Consider the following 23,954-nt stretch of genomic DNA (forward strand, 5'->3'; position numbering starts at 1 on the left):
AACTAGAGGAACAGTCTAATCAAGACCACATTAGAATACTAGTTAAAAAATATGGAAAGGGTTTTAAGTTTCTGCAAAAGATGGGATATAATGGAAAAGGTCCCCTTGGAGTACAAAAGAAAGGCATTATAGAACCACTACAAACTAAGTTAGTACCAAATAAATAGAGGACAAATAGACTTGGTTTTGCACCATTGAGGTTATGTGGTCCTGATTCCCAAGCAACATTATAAATTAACTATCCCACTTCCAATAATAACAAACATGAGATACACCATTATTCAACAAATTCAAATGAATGGGAATGGGAATCTGATAAATCATCTAGTAACTACAAGCTTGAAGAAAATTTCAGATAACCTGGTGAGCCTACAACAAAATAAAAGTTTAGAGAGTTATTTAATGTTGGTCAAGCATCATCAGATTCTATACCCCAAGACAATAAAGATAATGGTGAAGTATGGATAAAGAATTTTTGGGATCTCAAACCCTCTACGTCTCGAGGCTATAGGTGAAAATCACAAAAAGTGAGAACTCTTATTGCTGAGTGTCCTTCTAGTGATTTTAATTAAGAGTTTGTTATGATGGAGACTGATTAGGAGAGTACCAAAGATGACCCCGATGACTTTATTGACATAACCAAATACTCTTGTGTCTTTATCCTTACACCTGCTAACTTTGAACACATCGATGACCTTCTCCTCATTCACCCCCAACTTATTAGTTATTTCTAATAAAGGACCTCCACAACTTGATACATTTCAAAATGATGAGGCCTTCATTGATTACCTTGGCATAAGAGATGATCTCCCTCTTGGGGACCATAAAGTAGGATACACCATTAAATTCAATAGCATGACATACTTTGGAGAGGGTTCCAAACCTTCCAGTCACAAAAATATTAAAATAAAAAAATATGATGGGTCTTTTGGTGAAAACCGCACCGCTACACTTTCTGACCCCAAAAAACTTAAAAATAAAATATGCATCTAATGGTGAAAACCTCTCTGAGGCACCAAAGGATGGAAGGTTTGAAACCCTCCCCATGACATGATATTAGGAGTGTATACACCTAAAAAATGGTCTAAAGATAGTTAATTAAATACGCAGTTATTTGAGTAATTCACCTTCCCAATTAATTGAATTCACAAGCAATTTAATTAATTTCTCTATTCATCTACTATTAAATAAATCTAAATGATTTATTTATATAGTTCATCTCAACAAAACCCATCTCAAAAATGCAATTTTCTGCTCAACCCATCTGGCGAAAATGCTAATAAATGTTTTTGGGAGGCGTATGGAATTTTTTTTTTTAATTTGGAAAAACCCAATGCAAATCTTATGCTACCCCCTCAAATGAACCCACATCAGCATATATGTATCTTCCTGCAACATGATATCAACAAACTGTCAGTTCTTTATCCAATCAAACTTATCAATTCTGTCAATCCATCTCATCAGATCCTTTCTATCATGTCTTATACAGGATGAATCCTTCCTGGAACCAGATGTTTTGATCAAGTCTTATATAGGATATATCATTCCTGAAACCAGACGCTTTGATCATCTTTGTCTTATACAGGAGGTGCCATTCCTGAAACCAGATTTGATCTTGATCTCATCAATCCTATCAATTCAATCAAACTCTATCAATCATCACATCAAGAACCACATCAAAGTGATCAAATAACTCGCACTTTCATCAACCACAGTTGCAGGAATCATCCAATAGTCTATCAGGAAATCAATTTTACAAAGATCCAAAAAACTCCAAAGGTCAATTATCTCAATTGATCTCCTGAGGGGGCATCCTCACATCAATATCTATCAATCAGCATCTAGGGCATGATATCAAGATTTATCATCTCCAGCATCGCCTCGGCATCATATCATCTCCAAAATCGAATCAACATCATATCGAGATTTATCATCTCCAAATCAAATCAGTATCACATTGAAACCAAATCCTCATCCAATCAAGATCGAATCTGCATCCTATCAGAATCAATATCAGCAACATCATCAATCAAGTTGTCTTTGAACCAACGTGTCATCACACATCGCTTCAAAGAGAGGAAAAATGTATACACCTAAAAATGGTCTAAAGATAGTTAATTAAATATGCAGTTATTTGATTAATTCCTCTTCCCAATTAATTGAATTCACAAGCAATTTAATTAATTTCTCTATTCATCTACTAGTACATAAATCTAAATGATTTATTTATATAGTTCATCTCACATCCCCCTTTGATTAATTAATGTATCCCCATACTAATCAATTCTTCTAATCCTTAATTAAGATTAACAAACTCAAGTTTGTTGAGATTAATTACCTTTTTTTCAATTATTTGAATTCAAATGAGCACATGGCTCCTAACTTTAACCACCCAACCTAACCATCCCCTAACTTAACCCATTCAATCTAATCTTGGGTCTAACTAAACCTATCCTATCTTGCACATTCTAACCTCCTTATCCTAACCTCTCATGGTGTGGATATTGTCTCCTTGAGACACATGGCACTTTGGCCACATGTCTCCTCCCTTGGACACTTGCCCTCTCATGAGCAAGGCTCCTTGACACTTGTCACCATAGAGATGACAAGTGTCCCTTCCTCCAACCTCTTTTCCAACTTCCTCAATCTTGGCCCTTGATATCTTCAGATCAAATCTGGACTATCGATTCCTGCCACCTCAGCTTTGGCCTTGGAATTCCTATAAATATCCCCCATTTTGGAGCAATATGGATCCCATCTCATATCAATTTAGGCATCATTACTAAAGACAATTTGCATTTCAATTATCTAGTAATTAGATTTTGGATTAATCATAGCATGTTAATCTAGTTTCTTGAATCATGCATTTCATATTATTTTCATTGTCAATCATGATCAAATAGCTACTCAACTCTTGAGTTGCCACTTTGGAGGTCATTGCTCTGCTGAGAGTCCATCAATCCAACACCTTCAAGGTCCTCAAGAATAGAGGAAAATGGGACATTTTGAAGGAAGGCTTATGGTTTGCATCTTTGATTTAGTTTTGAAATTAATCTTTTCAATTATATTATACTATCTCATTATATGTGTATTCCTCTTATACTAACCACATTTTTAGCATCACAAGGAGAAGTCATATATGTTGATTGAAGAGACCATAAAAATAAACATTGGGACTGAAGAGGTACCACACAACATTTTCCTTGCTCAATCATTGATAAAAGTTGAATGAAAGGTTCATAAGGTTTTTCAAAGGGAGACAGATAAATTTTGCATGGTCGTATGCATCTATGCCTAGACTAGATCTTGAATTGGTTATGCATCATTTGATAGTAACTCCGGGAGCCAAACGAGTTAAATAAAAGCTATGAAAGATGCATCCACAGGTGCCATTATTAATGAAAGTTGAGCTTGAAAATTTATTGGATGTTGGCTTCATTAGACCAATCAACTATCCTGAATGGATTTCCAATCTTGTACTTGTTAGAAAACTGGATGGCAACATAAGGATATGTACCGATTTAAAAGACATAAACAAGGCTTATCCCAAGGATGACTTCCCATTACCAAATATTGATTTGATTTTTTGATCTCACAATAAGCCATGCAATGTTGTCACTTATGGAAGGATTCTTTGGATATCAAGATAACACCTAAAGATCAACACAAGATAGTATTCACATGTCCTTGGGGTACTTTTTGTTAGAACATCATGCCCTTTGGATTGAAGAATGCAGGTGCCACATATCAAAGAGCCATGACAATAATTTTTCATGACATCATGCATGTCACCATGAAAGACTATGTTGATGACCTTTTAGGCTAATCAGTTATAATGAAAGGTCATTTAGATTTTCTAGCAGTGGTCTTTGATCGCTTGGAGAAATAAAAAAGATTAAATTGTAAGAAATGCGTCTTTGGAGGGACCTCTAAGAAAATCATAGGATACATAGTATTGCAATAAGGCATTTAAGTAGATCTAGCCAAAGTCAGAGATTTTAAATATGTCTCCTTCCAAGAATATCACTCAACTAAGATAATTGCAAGGAAAGCTCCAATCAATTCACAGATTCACAGCATAGCTTGCATATAAGTGTCATATATTTCAACATTTTCTTCACAAGAATATCAAGTTTAAGTGGGGATGACAAGTGCCAACAAGATTTTAAATTACTTAAAGACTATCTCTTGAATCCACTAGTGCCCATGCCACCAATTCAAGGAAAACCATTGTTACTCTACATATCAAAAACAACAACATCATTAGTGACAATTTAGGCACAACAGGACCATGAAGGAAAAGAACAAGCCATCTACTACATCAGTCACACTTTAGTAGGATATGAGCTTATTTACACTCCAATTGAGCATGTGTGTCTTGTCGTAGTTTTTTCTTCACAAAAAATGTTACATTACATGCTAACTCATAAAATAAAGCTCATAGTAGGAATTGATCTATTGAAGTATCTACTCAAGAAGGTGACTCTCATAGGCAGGTTGGCTAAGTGGGTAATGATATTAAGAAAATTTGACATTGAGTATGTTGACAAAATTGATATCAAAGGATATTCCACTTTAGATCAACTTGTAGATGCACCAATGATTGACAACACTCCTCTTATATTAGAATTTCAGGATGAATCCATCTTCACAGTGACAAAATCAAAATTATGACAACTATATTTTGATGGATCCTTTACACAATATGGAGCAAGAGCAAGCATACTCTTCATCACACCTCAAGAGTATTTTATTCCTAAGTTGTATCAATTATGCTTTCCTTGCATGATCAACATCATAAAGTACAAGGCATTAAATACAAGCCTATGGATTGCAGTACAAAGGAGAATACAAGAACTTCATGTTTTTGGTTACTATCAACTTGTGATCCATCAAACAAATGATGATCATCAAATAAAAGATGAGAAACTAATGCCATACAAGAAAATGGTGGATGACTTTGAGAAATACTTCAAATAGCTTGTCTTTGAGTAGATACCAAGAGAAGACAATCGAGCTACAGATGTCATGGCTACTATTGCCTTCTTGATTGACATGCCACATAATACAATCCATTATGAGTTCTTGGTGGATAATCTTTTGGTCCCTACATATGAGATCACTTCATCGGGATTAATATACGTTATTGGTCCTGATTCCCCTTGGTACAATGACATTTTTACTTACCTTTGTGACAATACCCTTCCACCTAACCTTTCCAACAATCAATGTTTTACCTTCATCCGTCAAACCTCCTACTATGCTATCATTTCTAACATACTTTAACGATGGGGTCTTGATGGTTTCTTCTTAGATTTTTAGAGAGTGAAGAAGCTCAAATTGTATTGCATGAAGTCCACAAAGGTATATCTAGGGCTCACTCTAGTGGTCCAACCTTAGCTAATAAACTTATGTGGACTGGTTACTGCTAGTCCACAATGGAAAAGGATGCATATTTATTTGTCAATAAATATAAGAAGTCTCATATTCATGGAGAAATAATGCATGCACCAACATAAGAACTTCAACCAATCACCACACCATGGCCCTTTTGTTAGTGGGGATTTGATCTCATGGGAAAGATTCACCCTCCATCATCTAGCAACCATAAATTTATTATCACAACCACTGAGTATTTATGAATACTAAGAGGGGGGGTGAATTAGTATACCAAAAAATATTGTACTTAAACACTTCAATAGTCTAGCAGTAAACCGGTAAAACAGTTTAGCAAACAAACTGATTAACACATATGCAAGCCAAAATAGAAAATAATGCATTCACCCATAGAAGAACAATCACCATAACATAAGAGATTTTGATGTGGAAACCCAAATGGGAAAAACCATGGTGAGATGAAACTCACAAGTAACTATCTACAGAATAGTAACCAGACCGGTTAAGGTCATACAATGTTCTTTACCAGAATAGATCCTGTTAGGAATCTCAATCTCTATTAGGAGATAAGTCTGATTAAAGACTACCTTGTGAGAGGATTTCAGATCCATAGATGTGAACCACCTTGTTAGAGGATTTACAAAGGCTTTTTTGGGCCTACTCGGTTAAGGGTTTCTAACTTGTCAAAGATGTGAGTAATCAACAAGTGAATGATCTAGCAAATGGCACAGTCTTCTTGATTAGATCCATTGTAGCTCATAGCTAATGCATTTCAGCATTACTTCAGTCTTTAGTAACTCCTTACTCTATTACAACTCATAGAATTGATCTTCTCAATTAAGATCGTACATTCAAGAGCTCATCAACCACCACAAACCCTATCAGCTACACATATATACTAAAACCCTAGATATGATGTCCTTACAAAATGAATCTAATTTCATGTCAGTCCAATAGGATTACATTGCAAGTTCCTAGGTTCATTGTATCTAGACACATTTGATAACACGACACAAAATCACCGTCAAAGTTTCAGTGGATGGTAAGTCATCACAAAAATATACCGGTTGGTAACTCATCATAGAGTATTACCGGTTTGTCCAATTTTCTGGTTACCGGTTGGTGCCTCAGAGTAATACCGGTTTAACCAATTATCAGTTGACAAAAATTGAAGACTGTGAAAAAGATATCTGCTGCTTCTGGCTCCTTTGCTCCACTCTGCTTGAGATCCTTAAACTACTTGATCTATCTATTCCTCTTGGGTCTTTATACCACTTGAGATCGGTAAACACTTTCTACATAACAACAGTAGTCTAAAGACTACAACATGATACCTATTTGGAACAATTACCGGTTGAGCATAATTCATACATTCTCAAAGTGATCTCATAGCAAGTGTGTGTCCATCAATGACAATCACAACATAATCATCAAAATGACAACAATCTCCCCCTTTGGCATTGATGGCAACACTTAGGAAAATTTTTGACTTCTAAATGTTTTACAACAAAATTATTCCATAAGTAAAATTACTCCCCCTAAGCATATACACTATCCCTTTTGCAGAAAATACAATGTATGCTACTTCCTTACTGAGATAAACATGAAAGTATGCAAAGCATGCATAAAAATTTTAAATACACAATACTACTCCCCCTTTGCCAACAATGACAAAGTACAGATGAAAAACCCTTGTTCCATTAGCATTAAAAACTGATTTAAAAAGTTTATGACAATAAAGAGTGAAACTTGTCAAAAACTGATTTAAAATCCTACATAAATGTCTTCATGGATAAAGACCATGATTCAAGCAATGAGGTAGCAACCTCATTCTCTGTTTGCATCTGATAAACCTGCTCCTCCATGGCATCCATGGTACTCATCTCTTGAGTAACCATTAGGGCATCTATATTGAGGTAGCATTTCTGGAGAATTTGTAGTCTTGGCAGTAGGACCAATTGAAGTTCCTGCAAATTACATGTCTAGCTGCTTATCTCTGCCTCTATTCTTGTAGACTGAAGTTGAAACCGATGAGTAGTTTGTCCATATGTGGAGAAGGAATCATATGGCATTTTGAAGGTGCTAATAAATGACTGCATATCAGATTGTAGTTTGTCCTTCTGAGTGAGCACATCATCATAGAATAAATGAGGTTGACAAATCTTGCTGAGTAGTAGATTGCCCTCATCCATTGCATCTCTGATGTCCTTTTGTGCCTTCTAAAGTTCTGACCAAAGCTCATAAAACTTCTTCACCAAGGCAATGTTCAGAGCCTTTTCATGCTCCTTTTTGGCATTTGTTTCTGCAACTTCTTCTAGGCTTTGGACCTGGTCTTCCACAACTGTACATAGAAGCTTTAATTAGGCAAGTGAGGAATCGATACTGGGGAGGTTTATACTAGGTATCAAATTGGTGAGTGTTTCCACCGTAGTTTGGGTAACATCTTCCTCCTTTTTCCTCCTTAGAGAATCCAATCACTCTTGAGCAAGTTTAATGCTCTGCAGTAGCTCTGATTCATTTGCAGACTAGAGGTCAATAGGACTGGTAATATCAGCTGGTTTGGATTGACTACTAGTTGCCTTTGGAGTCTCAATCTGAGCACTCTATGTGGCTTCTTCTTTCTCTTTGGCTCTTTTCTTGTTTTCTTCTGCCTTCTTTTTCTCCTCTTCTTTCCACTTCTCTTCATCTTCATCCTTTTTCTTCTCCTCTTCCTGTTCTGCTTCCTTCTTCTTCTTTTCTTCCTCTTTTTTTTTCTTCTCCTCTTCCTTTCTTTTCTTTTCCTCTTCTAGTTTCCTCTTCTCTTCTTCCTTTTTCTTTTCTTCATCTTGTTTCTCTTTCTCTCTCTCTTCCTATTTTGTCTTTTCTTTCTCCTGTTTCTTCTTCTCTTCCTCTACCTATTTTGTCTTTTCTTTCTCCTATTCCTTCTTCTCTTCCTCTGCCTATTTTCTCTTGTCTTCCTTCTATTTCTACTAGTGCATCTGAAGTAACATTGTCATCGTTTAAGGCATCAACATCAATTGGTTCCATTTGAGTGGTGACTGGTTCTCCTTCACTGTTGTATACTTCATTCAGTTGAGTGACTTCCGGTTCTTGCTCTTCTTTCATGTTGGCTTCAGCCACTTCATGTAGTCTTAAAGTTGATTGAGCAAGGGAGTGAGTATCTTTGACCACTTCTGGAACTTTTCCTTCCAATAACAGGAGTCTTCTTCTTCTCATGAAGAAGAGGCCCTTATATCTCTCCACCACTTCATACAGTTCTATTTTAGGCACATCAGGAAAGTATTGTACAAATACTTCCTCTCTTATTTCTTGTTCCTTTTCTATGGCAATGCGCCACTTGTTGTCTAAATAACTATACAAAGAATTAGGTGTCTTAGATTTAATTTCTAATGACCACGGGTCATTAATACATAAATAACTGATAACTTCCTATTCAACTTCTTTCTTTTCATCATCATTAAAATCATCAAAGCACTCTTTAAAATCACCAAGTACTTTTCTTCTAATATTCTTAATTGTTCTTTGACAATGTGTCAAAGATTTGTAAGAGGAAATATCAATATTTACCGATGCAGATGTTGCCAGTTCACTCTTTGTCTTTTTCCTCGTTTGCCTGGTCTTCTTAGGTTGTTCATTAGAGACAGTGTCCTCTGAGTTTGGTGTGTTTCTTTTTGTCTTTTGCTTCCTCTCGAAGACTTTGGTAGGTGCCGCTTCCGGTTTCTTCTTTACTGGTGACTACTTGGTCACTTTGGGACTTGCTGGAGTAACCAGTGCTGATGTTGAAGGCACTGCCTTTCCCTTCTTTACTGAGGGTTCTTGAACCGGTGTAACCCTTTCTAGATAGGTGCCGGTTCTCTTTGCCTTTGGATCAAGAGGCGAGGCAAGTAGGGTAGAGGCACATCCATCCAACATATCATACATTACCTCATGTCCCATTGGTTCCACTTCTTCCTATCTAGGCTCAACCGCCTCCATTATGCACTCATCAACTTTGATGGTGAAGCAGATGTCTTCCTCATACTTTTTGACTATATCACCAGATATTCTTACCCTTTTAAATCAATTTGTCATTGTTCCTTGTCAATTGGCACATTTATCAATCAAATCATTTTATCACATTGGTCCTTTGTTAATCAGAGTCATGATCGATATCAATTATCCTTTGTCAAGACCTAATTGTCATCCTCGCATTTCTAATTCATCTTTTAAGGTTTCGTGATTTTATTCATTTAACCCTATTTGTCATTTCTCCCTCTAGGTTAAATAATTATTTATTTATCCTAAGTCTTCTCATCGCAATTAAATTTTTAATTTAATTGGCTAATTATTCCTCTTTTTATGAATTAATTAATAAATGACAAATTATTAATTAATTCACCTACTTTATCTTAATTCCTAATTTTCCCTCTTTTTCTAATTTTCTAATTTTCTAATTCCTAATTTCAATTTCCTCCTATTTTTCTCCTAATTTCATGGGAATGACATTTCAATTTGTCATAATTTGTCATAATTGACAATCAATCAATTTTTGACATAGAAATTTGTCATAATTTTGTCATGAATTATCAATCAATCAATTTTGCATAGAAAGTGCATAATTTGTCATAATTGACATTCTTGATTTACAATTTCCATTTGAATTGAATCATGCTAATTTGATCATTTCTCCAATTTGTCTATAAATTGGATGAATTTCTTCAATCTCGGCTAATAATCACTTGTTGGAATTACTTTGTCAAATCAATCACGCTTTGAGTACTCTTGTGCCAATGTCAATCTTGCTTTCACATTAGGTTTATGCACTTGAAGGTGAGATCCACAAACAAAGGCTATTTGGAGAAGAAAGAATGACAATGGAGCTACATGAAGGAGACATTCAGATCTGCATCTGGTTTGCTTAGTTTTTAGTTTTGAATGTTTTATTTTCATGTCTTTATTGAGTGTGTTAGGATTGATCATTGCAATCTGCTTTCGTGATTGAGCTAGATTAGTATATCGACTTGCTTTGATGATTTCTGATTTCCTAGCTATATTAATTGGTGAACCCGACATGAATACTAACCATCTAACCCCTTAACTGTGTTTTTGAGTGCTTTTGAGTTGATTTGCAGGTCAAAAACCCAAGAAACAGGGTAGTGCAGTGTTTTCTGGAAACTTTTGCGCCTGTGTCAAGCATTTTGCACCTGTGTTAGACATTCTGCACCTATGTCAAGGACATTCTGTGCTTGTGTCAGACATTTTGTGCCTGTGTTAGACATTCTGCGCCTGTGTAAAGTCCAGGAACAGAGGTAAAAGACAGTGTTTTTCACTTGCAAGTTGTTTTCTTTTGCATTCTGTTTCTGCTTTTTTGGTTTTGTTGGTACTAATTCTCTGTGCAGAACCTTGGCATATGCATGTCAAAGACAAACAAATGAAACTACTAACACGTTTTTGTGCAGGTTCGATAGTCAAAGACTAAATATATCAAACTTCTGACTTGGGTTTTGCAAGTTGTCTTGGACTACAACTAAACTTTGTGTTTGCAATTAATATTTAGGCACCTAGTGATTTCTAAATAGGATGGAATGAATCTATGCTTGATTTGATTGTTGAGTTTGACATTGGAATAGGAGAGTATGCTCTCATCCTTCTTAGGGTGATCAGAAATCCAAATCTTCAATACCATGCTCATGTCTTTGATTGTTTGTCACCTTTAGAGGGCCTGCCTTCCTGACCATTTGCTTTTGCAAGGAAGTGATAATCATGAGAAGGAAATGACCCAAAGTGAGTACGGCTAGAATACCTTGGCATTCTAACTCACTATAAACAAATACCTGATGAGCGAAAGCTTTGAAGGAAGGGTTACGTGGGAATTGCAGTTACTTGGGAAGTGATGACCCTTGAACTCTTTCTCATATCAACATCTAAGTAGGACCTCACAGTCTAAATCATGCTTGCGCGACTACATTGTTTGGTATCTTGATGGGCTTAATGTCTCAATCACACTTGCGTGACATCAAGGAGTAACACTTAACAGAAATCCTTACTAAACACCTTGTATTTAGAGGCCAAAAATCCTTCTAGTTTCTTGAGAAGGACAAGTTCGGATACTTGGAAGAGATACTAAGTTCGCCATGGGGAGATTTCCATGGGGACTGATGCTTGGCAGCCCTGAGAAGTGTGTGTCATGGAGGGGAGCCCATGGGGTCAAGAATCTATGTATTCTCCTTGAATCCCATAACAAGTCTACCTCTCAAGTACCTAATGTCCTTGCCTACCATAAGAAAAGTGTGAATGAGCATGATTGTCTTGAGTCTAAGTTGAAATATCTTGTCTTCTTTGCTTGTCAAAAGTTGAATTGTGTCTCATTTCAAAAATAAGACAAATTGATTCAAAACAAGGTTAAACACAAGAACATTTCATCCAACAAAGTTCAAAACATCTTCAAACATGGTTGTCAAACATTGTTCAAAATCTTGTCTCAACATTCATGTCACTTAGATTTAGGTTCATCCTAGGTTGCATGTTGCAAAGTTCATTATCAAGTACCAAGGTTAGGTTTCACCTAAGTCGTACTCCTTTGCATATCAATAAGGGTCATCCATTTGCATGTGTCCTCTTGCATTAAAGTAATACCATTGTCATACATTCATATTTGCGTACCCTAGGTCTCTTCATTAAGCTTAGGTCATTATCATATCATATTAGGGTCATTTGCAGAGTAATTGTCCCTTAGCATATAGTGTCAAAACTAAGTTTTGTCATACTTCAGTAATCCAAATCTTTTGATAAACCCTAAGTCATTGTTAAGAAGTCTAGACCTTATCAAACTTTTGTCTTTTTGTCATCAATGTCATTTGGTCAAACCTAGCTTAGTATCCAAGCATATAGGGGAGACTTTGTCATTTTGTCCTTTTGTCACTTGGTCCTTTTGTCCTTTGAGGTCTAGACATCATTTCAATTTCCTAAAGGGTTTCTTTCTTAGATTTGCATTCCAAAAAGTTTGTCAAAATCTTGAAAAACAACCAAAAACATAGGTTGCATTCTTGCCATAGATTGCATTCTCATTCATTTAGTTCGCATTTAGTTGCATATCATATATTATCCTTGAAAACTTTCAAAAATATTGCATTTGCATAAGTGACATGCCTGTTGAAACAAGATCAAAATCTAAAAAGCTGGGTGAACTAGCATATCAACCCATTGACAACATATCAAATTCACAATTTCAAACTAGTCAAACAGTGCAAATTGAAGATTTATCAAACACATCATTACCACCATATGGAATGGTTCAACTTGGACCACCTCCATTATATGAACCAGTGTTTGTACCTATGAAACTAGGACATGGGAGTGTTCCACCAACTCCAAGAGGAAGTGCACCTTTCAATTGGAATCAACCAAACCTGCAACATGAAATTCAAATGTTACATGAGGAACAAACCCTTTCACAAGGATTTGGTTCAGATCAAGGCATTCAACAAGAAATGAATCCAAATGTCCAACCAGATTCTTCATCTGATTCTGATGCTTCTGATGATGTTGATATGTTCCTTAAAGATCCTAAGATGATGAAAAAGATGGATAAATTCTTGAACAAGGTCTTTAAAATGTTCCCACAAAAATATCTTAACATGATGAGTAATGTGACCACCTCAAGTGAGCAAATCAATGTGCAAAAACAACAAAGTGGTGAGCTGTTAAGTTTCTCTCCGCATCCAAATGAAGGAAATATGCAATAAGAAACTCAACCTACCTTGATGAGTAAACGTGCTTCAAAAGCATTGATAGTGACTATTCCTCAAAAGTCACCATTTGAGACAATAAATAATCCATTATTCAACACAACACCTGTGCAACAAGATCAAATGAAGACCACACAAATATTGACAACTATCCCTCAACAAGAAGTGGTTCCTTACATGCATAAAATTGGATCAACATCTAAGATGCAAGAAAGCTTCACGACTGGAATGCCTGATATCACCAATGTCCAAAGCAATTCCATGATGCAACAAAGTTCTTATGTCCTGTTAAGTTTGATATATTTGCCAAACACTATTGCGATAGATCCTTCGATAATGGTGACACAAAGAACTACGGATAGTGGTTTGCACCAACAACAATTGTTCCAACAATTGAGTAATACACAAAAGGTACAATCGAATGTGCAAACAAGCAATGTACAACAACAACAATATCGCATTCGACAAAAAATTGCAGCGCCTTTGGCACCATTACAAGTTAATGCAAACTTGCAACCATCACAATGGATTGGATAAACAACACAACAAGTTAATGCAAGTGCTATACCCCATCTTAAGGAGAAACAACAAAAACCACCTAAACAAAGTTTTTTGCAAATGATGGTATATACACCGCAAGAACAATTGGCACAAAGTCAACAAATTCTGACTCGTCAGCATCAACAACATGTGCCTCAATATGTGCCAAGGCAAACAAGCTATCATACTTCACAACCGCAATTGGCGCCTGTGCAATATCAACAACATACTCAATTGCAATATCAACCTAGGCTACAAGAAGCACAACAACAAGGTCGATATCAAGGCATGGCACAACCACAACAACAAGAGATGTACCAAGAACATTATATGCCGGAGACACCAAAAATGGCCATTTCAGAGCATCAACAACCAATCGGAAATACGATGTATCGACAAAGAGTACCCACTGGGATTAATGATGGACCTCCAAAATTTGATACAATTGTGTAACAACTTGAGAAATTGCAATGACAAGTTGACGCATTGGAAACTAAAGGAACAAAGAAGTTGTATACAGATCAGGATTTGTGTCCTAATCCATTTGATAAGAGCTTATACATGCCTCCATTCCCTAAACATTTTGAGGCACCTAATTTTGAAAAATATAAAGGGAATGGCAATCCAAAAGATCACATTCAAGCATTTTTCCCAGCATGTACTAAAGTGAGTTATGAGGAGACATATTTAATGCGATTATTTGCACGAAGTCTCACGGGACAAGCCATGGATTGGTATTCGCATCTGCCAGGAAATATAAAGACTTGGTCTGAATTGGCTCAAAAGTTTATATCTCACTTTGCATTCAACATCGACAGTGACGTGACCATGTCAGATTTATGCAACACCAAGCAAAAGCAAGGTGAACCATTAGTGACTTTCTTACAACGATGGCAAAGCTTGTATAGTCATTCTTCCCTAGATATACCTGAAGAACAACAAGTGAATCTGTTTATCCAAAATTTGGTCCCAGAAATGATGTATGAACTAAAATTGAAAAGTCCTAGTACTATTGAGAAACTCATTAAGAAAGGGATGAATATTGAAACTGCTCTTGTAGCTAAAGGAATCATTAAGCTTAACAAAGACAGTGACAACACAAACAATTCAGGGGACAGAAATAGATTTTGGTATAAGAACAAGAATGTCACTAATGATGGAGTTGTTGATGCAAGAGTGGTGAATACAAATCAACCCCCATTCACGATCAAGAAATTGAGTGTTCCTAATATGTCAACTATGGAACAAAATCAAACATAAGCGAGCAATGTTACTCAACAGCCACAATACCAACAACATCTTCAACAATATAATCAACAACAAGGCCAGCAACAAAGCCAATAGCGCAAACCTTTCCGATCAAGGGATGGTCCTCCTCGATAATTTACGCCATTGGGAGAGCCTATTGAGTTGGTAATGAAGCAATTAATACAAGAAAAATTTATTAAGCTACCAGATATCAAGGCAGAACCAGTGGTAAAACTGCATTGGTGGAATGATAATGCATACTGTGAGTATCATCAGTCCAAAGGACATAAAACAGCATCATGTTTTCAGTTGAAACATATGATTCAAGATTTTTTAGAGCAAGGAGTAATTGAGGTAGATCCACCCCATGCAACCTCTAACAATGATCATACTATTTTCAAAACTCCTTTGCTTGATCATGACAAGGGTAAAGCGTCTTCTTCAAACTCTACCCAAATAGCAAATTATGTAAATACTAGTTATAACAATGTCATCAATTGTTTTCATGCATCAAATGAGTATGTTTCCACCCTAAGAATAAAGGGACAAGATCCTTCTTGCGCAGTTACCACTCGTCGATCTAAAATAGTCCTGAAAGGAGCTCCTGCAGCTCCTTCCAAACCAACTCCTACAAGTCAGTATAATCTCTTGGATCAGCTAGGAAAGACACCTGCACAAATATCAATCCTTGAGTTGTTGAAAATGTCCCCCATGCATCGTGCAGTCCTGGATAAAGCTTTAATTGAGTCTACTGTCCTGACAGATATTGATTTTGACCAGTTTCAAGCTCGGATTGGACATCTAGCTGTTTCCCAAAATGTCGCATTTTTTGATAATGATATCTCGCCTGATAAGCTCCCTCATAATGATCCTTTACACCTTGAAGTCTTTGTCCATAATTTCAAAATCCGACGAGTCTTGATAGATGGCGGAGAAGGTCTTAATATTTGTACCTTGAGAGTGGTCATTGGCCTTGGTTATACAGCAAATGACATTGATGCTTCTAAAAGAATAACAATCAAAGCATATGATGATGTTGAGCGCCCATCCAAAGGGATAATTACATTGCCTATCAGAGTCGGTCCAGTGACGGAAAACACTTTCTTGCAAGTCTTGGACCTTGATCTCCCTTACAATATGATTCTTGCCCATCCATGGATCCATGCAATGAAAGCAGTTCCATCCACCTATCATCAATGTTTAAAATATCCTTACAATGAAACTGAGATAACCATTCTAGGAGATCCGAATCCATTTCAATTTTGTGCTACTCTAAAGGATACCCCTCAGCAACAAGTCCTAGTCAATAGAGAGGCCAAATCACATAGTTATGTGGATCCTAATGAATTGTTAGATGCTGTCAAAGGAAAATTGAAGATACAGGACCAAGGATGTGGAGAATATTCAATGGATCAAACATTCCTCATAGGGAATTTACCAATATCTCCAAAATCATATAGCAAACCGCATTTATTGCAAAAGGAACCTAAGGTCGTTATTCAATATCAGCCTCCCACTACATTTACAAGATGGGGTGAACTTGACAAAGAAACTTTAGATGATGATGTCATAGATTGTCTTTATAAAGATCCAACTAAGACCCCACCTGTTAGGTTGCCAGTGGAATGATACGGAAAAGGATTTACTATGCTGCAAAAGAAAGGATATGATGGCTGCAGTGGCTTAGGCCTGAACAACAATGGAAGGCTAGAACCTGTTATACCCAAGATGCGACCTCCAACTTTAGGGTTAGGTTTTGTACCATTGTGAATTGGATCCTCATCTACCAAAGTGCCCATGTGTAGAAAAGGGCATGACTCTGATGATGAAATAACACCTGAGGATACCTGACCCAAAACTGATTCCAATGAATGGGAGTGGAGTTCTTTTTCTTCTAGCTCCTATGCCCTTGACAATATTTTCCTTGACCCTGATAATTTGCCTATGGAAGACAAACATGAAATAACTCCTCTTCCTAAAACATGTCCTAATGCTTGGATAGAGTCATTCTGGGATCCAAGCTCTGAATCAGATACAAGTAGTTCAGAAAGTGATACCACAGATGTTTACATCTTTACCATATCAGCCCTCTCTCTCCTGAAAACCGATGATGACATGCCCCTCATCTATCCCCAACTTATCCAACATGACCAACAAGAACCACTCACATTGGATTATTTTCAAAATGATGAAGCAATCACAGAATTCCTTGGACTACGGGAAGGCATACCACAAGGTGATCATAAGGCAGGATTTGCTATTGACCTAGATTCCATAGCATATTTTGGGGAGTCAACACCATCTTCTAGTCATCAAAATGAAAAAAGAAAAGAAACAGTAAAAATAAAAAAATAGATCTTTGAGTGAAAACCGTAAGGCACTCTCTGATCATACAAAAGTAAAAATAAAAGATGTACTTGTGGGTGAAAACCTCTCTGAGGCGCCCAAAGGTGGAAGAGTGGACATACCCCTATCAGGTCAGGACAAATCAACATTGCTTGTGGAAATGACCGAGGAAATCAATTTGGGTACACCTAACAATCCTAAGGTCATTCATTTTGCTGCTTCTCTATCACAATAGGAAAAGATAGATTTTGTCAATTTCTTTCTTGAGAAGAAGATCAACTTTACATGGTCCTATGCAGACATGTCTGGCCTTGATCTAGAATTAGTCCTTCATCATTTTCCATTGAAAGTAGATGCCAAGCCTGTCAAACAGAAACTTAGAAAGATGCATCCCCAGGTGGCTCTTTTGGTCAAGGTAGAATTGAAAAAATTACTGGATGTGGGCTTTATCAGACCCATCGATTATGCAGATTGGATTTCAAACTTAGTACCAGTTAGCAAGGTAACTGGGGGCATCATAATCTGTATAGATTTTAGGGATCTCAATAAAGCATGCCCTAAAGATGACTTTCCACTACCAAACATAGACATCATAGTGGACATGACTACTGGATATGAGATGCTTTCATTGATGGATGATTTCTCCGGCTATAACCAAATTCGCATTGCTCCTGAAGATCAACATAAGACAACATTCACCTGTGCTTGGGGTACCTATTGCTGGAATGTGATGCCCTTTGGTCTTAAAAATGCAGGCACAACATATCAAAGAGCAATGATGACAATTTTCCATGATTTCATGCATACTTTGATGGAAGACTATGTTGATGACTTATTATGCAAATTTGTCACAAGAGATAGTCATCTAGCCATCCTGGGCCCAATCTTTGACCGAATGGAGACATACAAGCTCAGACTCAATCCAAAGAAGTGTGTGTTTGGTGTCATAGCTGACAAATTACTAGGGTACATTGTTTCTCACAGAGGCATTGAGGTTGACCCTGCCAAGGTTAAAGCAATAATGGATATGCCTCCACCTTCAAATCTCTGGCAATTAAGAAGTCTGCAAGGAAAGCTACAGTCAATCCACCACTTCATAGCTCAGTTGGCCGACAAATGTCATCCATTCCAGCATCTATTGCATAAAGGTGTCGCTTTTAAATGGACTGAGCAATGGCAATAAGCCTTTCAACCTCTCAAAGACTATTTGCTGTCACCGCCTATCCTAATGCCTCCAATAGAAGGAAAGCCATTTTTATTGTATATTTCTGCAACTGAAATGGCACTAGGAGTTCTCTTGGCCCAACAAGATGAGAACGGAAAAGAGCAAGCTATTTATTATATCAGCCAGACACTAGTAGGCTATGAGTTGAATTATTCAACTATTGAAAGGGCATGCTTAACAGTGGTATTTACAACACAAAAGCTTCAACATTATATGTTAAATCACCAAACATTGTTGGTTGCAAAAATTGATCCCCTAAAATACTTGCTTAGCAGAGTAGCTTTGACAAGTCACCTAGCAAAGTGGGTTATGATTCTCAGTGAATTTGACATTGAGTATATGGAGCGAAAGGCGATAAAAGGACAAGTCATAGCTGATCAACTTGCAGAGGCTCCAATTTATGATGATCATCCCATTGTAGCATCGGAATTAGGAATCATCAAAGCAAGTATAAAGACATATTATTCATTATTAGCTCAATCACACATTGCAATGATCTAATCCTAAGCACACTCAATAGAGACATAAAAACAAAGCATTCAAAAGCAAATATCATGCAAACCAGATGACGATTTGGATGCTTCTTCCATGCGGCTCCATTGTTCTTCTTTCCTCTTCAAATGGATTTGTGGATCTCACCTACAAGTGCACACATACAATTGAAAGCAAGATTGATATTGGTTATTGGTCAAGAGTATTAGAAGCATAAGTTCGATAGTTTGATTAGGGATTCGGGATTAGCTTTGATTGAAAATCATCCAATTTATAGAAGAATTGGAGAGATGACAAGATTAGCATGATAGTGATTCGAATGGAAATTCAAATCAAGAATAGCAAAATTATGACATGTCTATGACAAATTGCTATGCAAGGATTTATGACAATTTATGACAAATTATGACAAATTGCTATGCAAGGATTTATGACAAGAATTTGAAATAGAAATAGACATTTAGGAATTTAGGAGAATTTAGAAAATTAGGTTAGAAATGATGACTTGGAAAATAGTAAATTGATGAAAAATAGGTAAATTAATTAATAATTTCTCATTCATTAATTAATTTATGAAAATAGGAGGAATTAATTAGCCAATTAAATGAACATTTAATTGTGACAAGAAGACTTAGGATAAATAAATAAATTATTTAACCTAGAGGGAAAATGTCAAACAAGATTAAATGAATAAATCATAAAACCTTGGAAGATGAATTAGAAATGCAAGGATGACAATTAGGTCTTGACAAAGGATAGTTGATATCGATTCGATCATGATTTTGAATTGATAAATGACCAATGTGATAAATGATTTAATTGAAATTGGTTGACAAAAATCAATGACAAATTGACCAAATTGACATGATTGAAAAAGGACAAGGATCGATGACGAATCGATCCCAATATGACAAGATTGACAAGGACAAAGATCGACCAAAATCATGACTAAAGGTTGTTGTCGACAAGACCAAATTCGAAGGCGAGATGATAGAAGAATGACTCGATGCTCGCAAATGATAAAAACCAAGTGCGTGACATAGGAGAAATGTTAATGCGACGCAAAAACCTAAAATGAGGCAATGTGCCAATGTTAAAGTATGACTCCACAAGCGTTGACCATTTTTAGGTGTCTACATTTTGCCCCTCTTTGAGACAATGCAATTTTAAGCGTTGTTTCAAAGAACAATAATGAAAATGCCCTGGACAATAACAATGACATATGCATGCCCCCTCGAGGAATTGGCCGGAAACATGCAGAAAAGAGGCCAATTGATTGATAAAAATGATAGGATCGAACGGATTGATATACAGAGAGAGACACATTAGCAGGACTGGGGATATATTACATCACATACATGCCCGAGATTAGGGCAAACATAGGATTGCTTACCGCATTGGCAGAGCGATGGCATTCGGAGACCTCCTCATTCCATTTAGCGACTGGCGAGGCGACAGTGACTCTAGAGGATGTATGGCACATCCTCCGCATTTTGATACATGGGGAGATGATAGAGTATGACCCAGTGACAGGTAGAGATGCATTATGCAGGCTATTTGAGTGCGACATAGATGATCTAGACATTGTCGAGAGGGAGATCGGCTGGGAGAGCATGGCTTCCGAGTATGATCGACGATATGTGGTGATAGCAGTTGTGATAGCATGTCTACTAGCAGGTGACAGACGAGGACATGGATTCCCTATTGGATGGGGAAGAGTACTAGAGAGGATGGCGACAAAGGGTACGGTGTACGCATGGGGACCATGTGTACTTGCTATGCTATATTTCCAGCTACATCAGATAGCATATCAGGGAGTACAGACATTGAGCTGTGGAGTCACATCGCTGCAGGTATGGGCATTTGAGCACATTGCCATATGTCGACCGATTACAGAGAGACAGATTGTACCACATCGACCATATGTGTATTGCTATGGTGGAGCACTGAGACAGGGTCCATTTGGATACATACTATACTGGCGACATGAGCTAGACAGACTGAGAGAGTTCATATGGAGGCCATATCGAGATTGCCCCGGATGGTCAGATGATCATGAGGAACTACCATATTGCAGACAGGAGAGGTACTTGATTGGGCGGCCAGTGAATTGCCAGAGAGTAATTGAGTTATACCTGCCAGAGAGGGTCAGACGACAGTTTGGAGAGACGCAGGATGTACCTAGGAGGACCGCATGCTTTGCCCGATCTCACAGAGAGACGAGTCAGTGGGGGAGTATGATTCAGCCACACATAGCATATGCTAACTTTGCACAGCTACAGTTGAGACAGTGGGAGTGGAGGTCAGATGTGGTAGATGCTGGGACGACAGAGGAGTATGAGATATGGTTTGCACCACGACGGCCAGTGCCATTGACAGATCCAGATATTCCAGTACCAAGGAGACAGGAGGACTTCCCACTGACAGGAGAGGAGGGAGATGATGAGGATGAGGATGAGGATGAGGGGGATGATGATGATGGGGATGGAGAGGATGGTGGGGAGGACGATGATGAGCCAGACTCAGCTGATCAGGAGACATTGCAGGATATTCCTCTAGAGCTGGGGATAGCTAGGATAGAGGAGGTGGAGATGTACAGGGCTACCATAGCGAGTCAGCAAGACCAGTTCAGAGCAGAGATAGCTAGACTCACAGCGGCTCGAGATGCAGCGATTGCTCAGGCACAGCGAGAGGAACAGAGAGTCACTGAGTATATTGGGTCGATTCGGGATGCCAGTGTACGGGAGCTAGGACAGATGCTGGTAGAGACCGGAGAGGAGATACGCCATTGGAGGACACTATATGAGAGTGCAGTTCCACCAGAGCAGAGAGCACCTTTATATCAGGCACGATCGAGGACAGAGAGCAGGGCACGCTCTCGGAGGTCAGTGAGTAGCATGCGGGTGAGTGGACCTATGAGACCACCACAGCCAAGACCAGGAGGGACATCATCTGCAAGACATGGTAGGGATGAGGAGGACAGAGGGAGCACCCAGTGACAGAGGCACATGCTCCGTATGACAGACAGTGGACATTATGTAGTTTGACATTTTGTAGTTAGCCTGCGGGCCATACTTAGGACAGACAGTCCGATTTTGTACTCCGATATGATTATGACATATGATATGATATGCATTGATATGATGGGATGCAATGTGTTATGACTTGTAGTTATGTTTCATGTATGGATGACTTATGCACTGTTGATGAATGAATTATGGAACATGTATATGGACATATTTTTGTTTATGTGTTTTTGATGCATTTATTGTATGAAATGGATAAAATGCTTGATATGATGCTTAATGTAATGCAAATGTACTAACGAAATGGATGCAGGATGTAGTATATGTGTTTGGATATCGGAGCACTAGACCGAACTGACTATCCGGACTGACGGAAGAAATGTTAGTAAGAAATGAGATAGAGGGCAGTTAGAGATGACGAAAAACTTGCTTTCAGTAATGCACTTTGTAGGTGAGAACCTTTATTTTTATGTAGAAAAATGGATGCGTAGCATCATGGCATTGAAGGCCAGAGCTGAAATGCAACCCTTTTTGCAAAAGACAGACACATCGCAGACAAACAGCAATCACAAAAAAAGAAAGGGACCATGAACCATCCCGGTCACTCTAAATCACTCAGTGACATCATCGAGCAACATAGGAACATGATCGAAGCCAAAGATAAATCAGTAAAAAGATAAGACTCACTAATTCCAATAAATCAAACAAACATCTGGATCTTCGTTGTCAAAAGTTGAAAGTGCTGATAGGACGATCATGTTGTCTGGTTTCAGGAAATGCAGTACCCCGTCTAAGATAGGACACAGTCTGGTTTCGAGTATACCACACCCTGTATAAGACCCATGATAGCAGTAACAAGGACAAATGATTTTGATGTTGATATTTGATTGATAAGACAATTTTGATCAGTTTGAATGTTTGATTTGATTGAAAAAGGTCATATGTTAAAGCATGATTTCATTAAAGCACAATGTTTGATTGCGAGTCGTTGGATGTATACTCAGTGAGCTGTCTAATGCACAAAAGGAATAATTATTTGCAAAATGTTTGTTTTTTGTTTATGGAGTTTTACAATTTTTTTGTGTTTTTTCAAGACTTTATTTGATTTTTAGAGATTTTTTCAGGACCTTTTTCGATTTTTATGACTTTTTTCAGGACATTATTTGATTATTTTTTTGTTTATTTCAGGACATTATTTGATTTTTATGACTTTTTTCAGGACATTATTTGATTTTTTATCAATTTTTTTCAGGACATTATTTGATTTTTTTTTTTGAATTTTTAGATACTTTTTCAGGACTTTTTTCAATTTTTTTAGGGAGTTTTTTCGGGACATTATTTGATTTTTTATGAATTTTTTCAGGACGGTATTTGATTTTTTATGATTTTTGCCCCCAGTGTCTAGCAAGGAAAGGAATATGACAAGTGAATAAATAGGCTTGCTGAAATGATGGTGGATAGAGGGAAGACAAAGGCCTTTTATTATGGAGACAATACGGATGCAATTTTCAAGGGCTATGGCGTGATGGGACAAGAGACTGGATATGACAATGTAAAGCAGGAACATGGCATGAGGGACATGTCAAGAGGTGTTTGAAACCATGTTTAAATTTTGTGTCCTTATGTCAGATCAAGATCAAGGAATGAAAAAAAGAGTGTATGGATAGTGATAAGATATGGATAGGATAAGTAAGACCAAGAATGGATAAGGGACATGGATTGAAGGTCAGGATTGGCTAAGGGACAGTGGCAGAAAGTTGCAATAAGCCAGAGAATATGGATGAAAGGTTATAATAAGCCAATGGATAAAGACCAAAAGCTATGATAGACTAAAAGTTGCAAACAAGATACATGATGCTCATGATGATCGTCAGCCTTGTCAAGATCAAATGTGGAAAGAGGAAATGGACCTGAGGGACAATAGGATAATGGAGGAGGAAACCTGCCCCCAAG

The sequence above is a fragment of the Cryptomeria japonica genome, chromosome 9 (assembly GCF_030272615.1).
Source record: "Cryptomeria japonica chromosome 9, Sugi_1.0, whole genome shotgun sequence".
Taxonomy (NCBI): domain Eukaryota; kingdom Viridiplantae; phylum Streptophyta; class Pinopsida; order Cupressales; family Cupressaceae; genus Cryptomeria; species Cryptomeria japonica.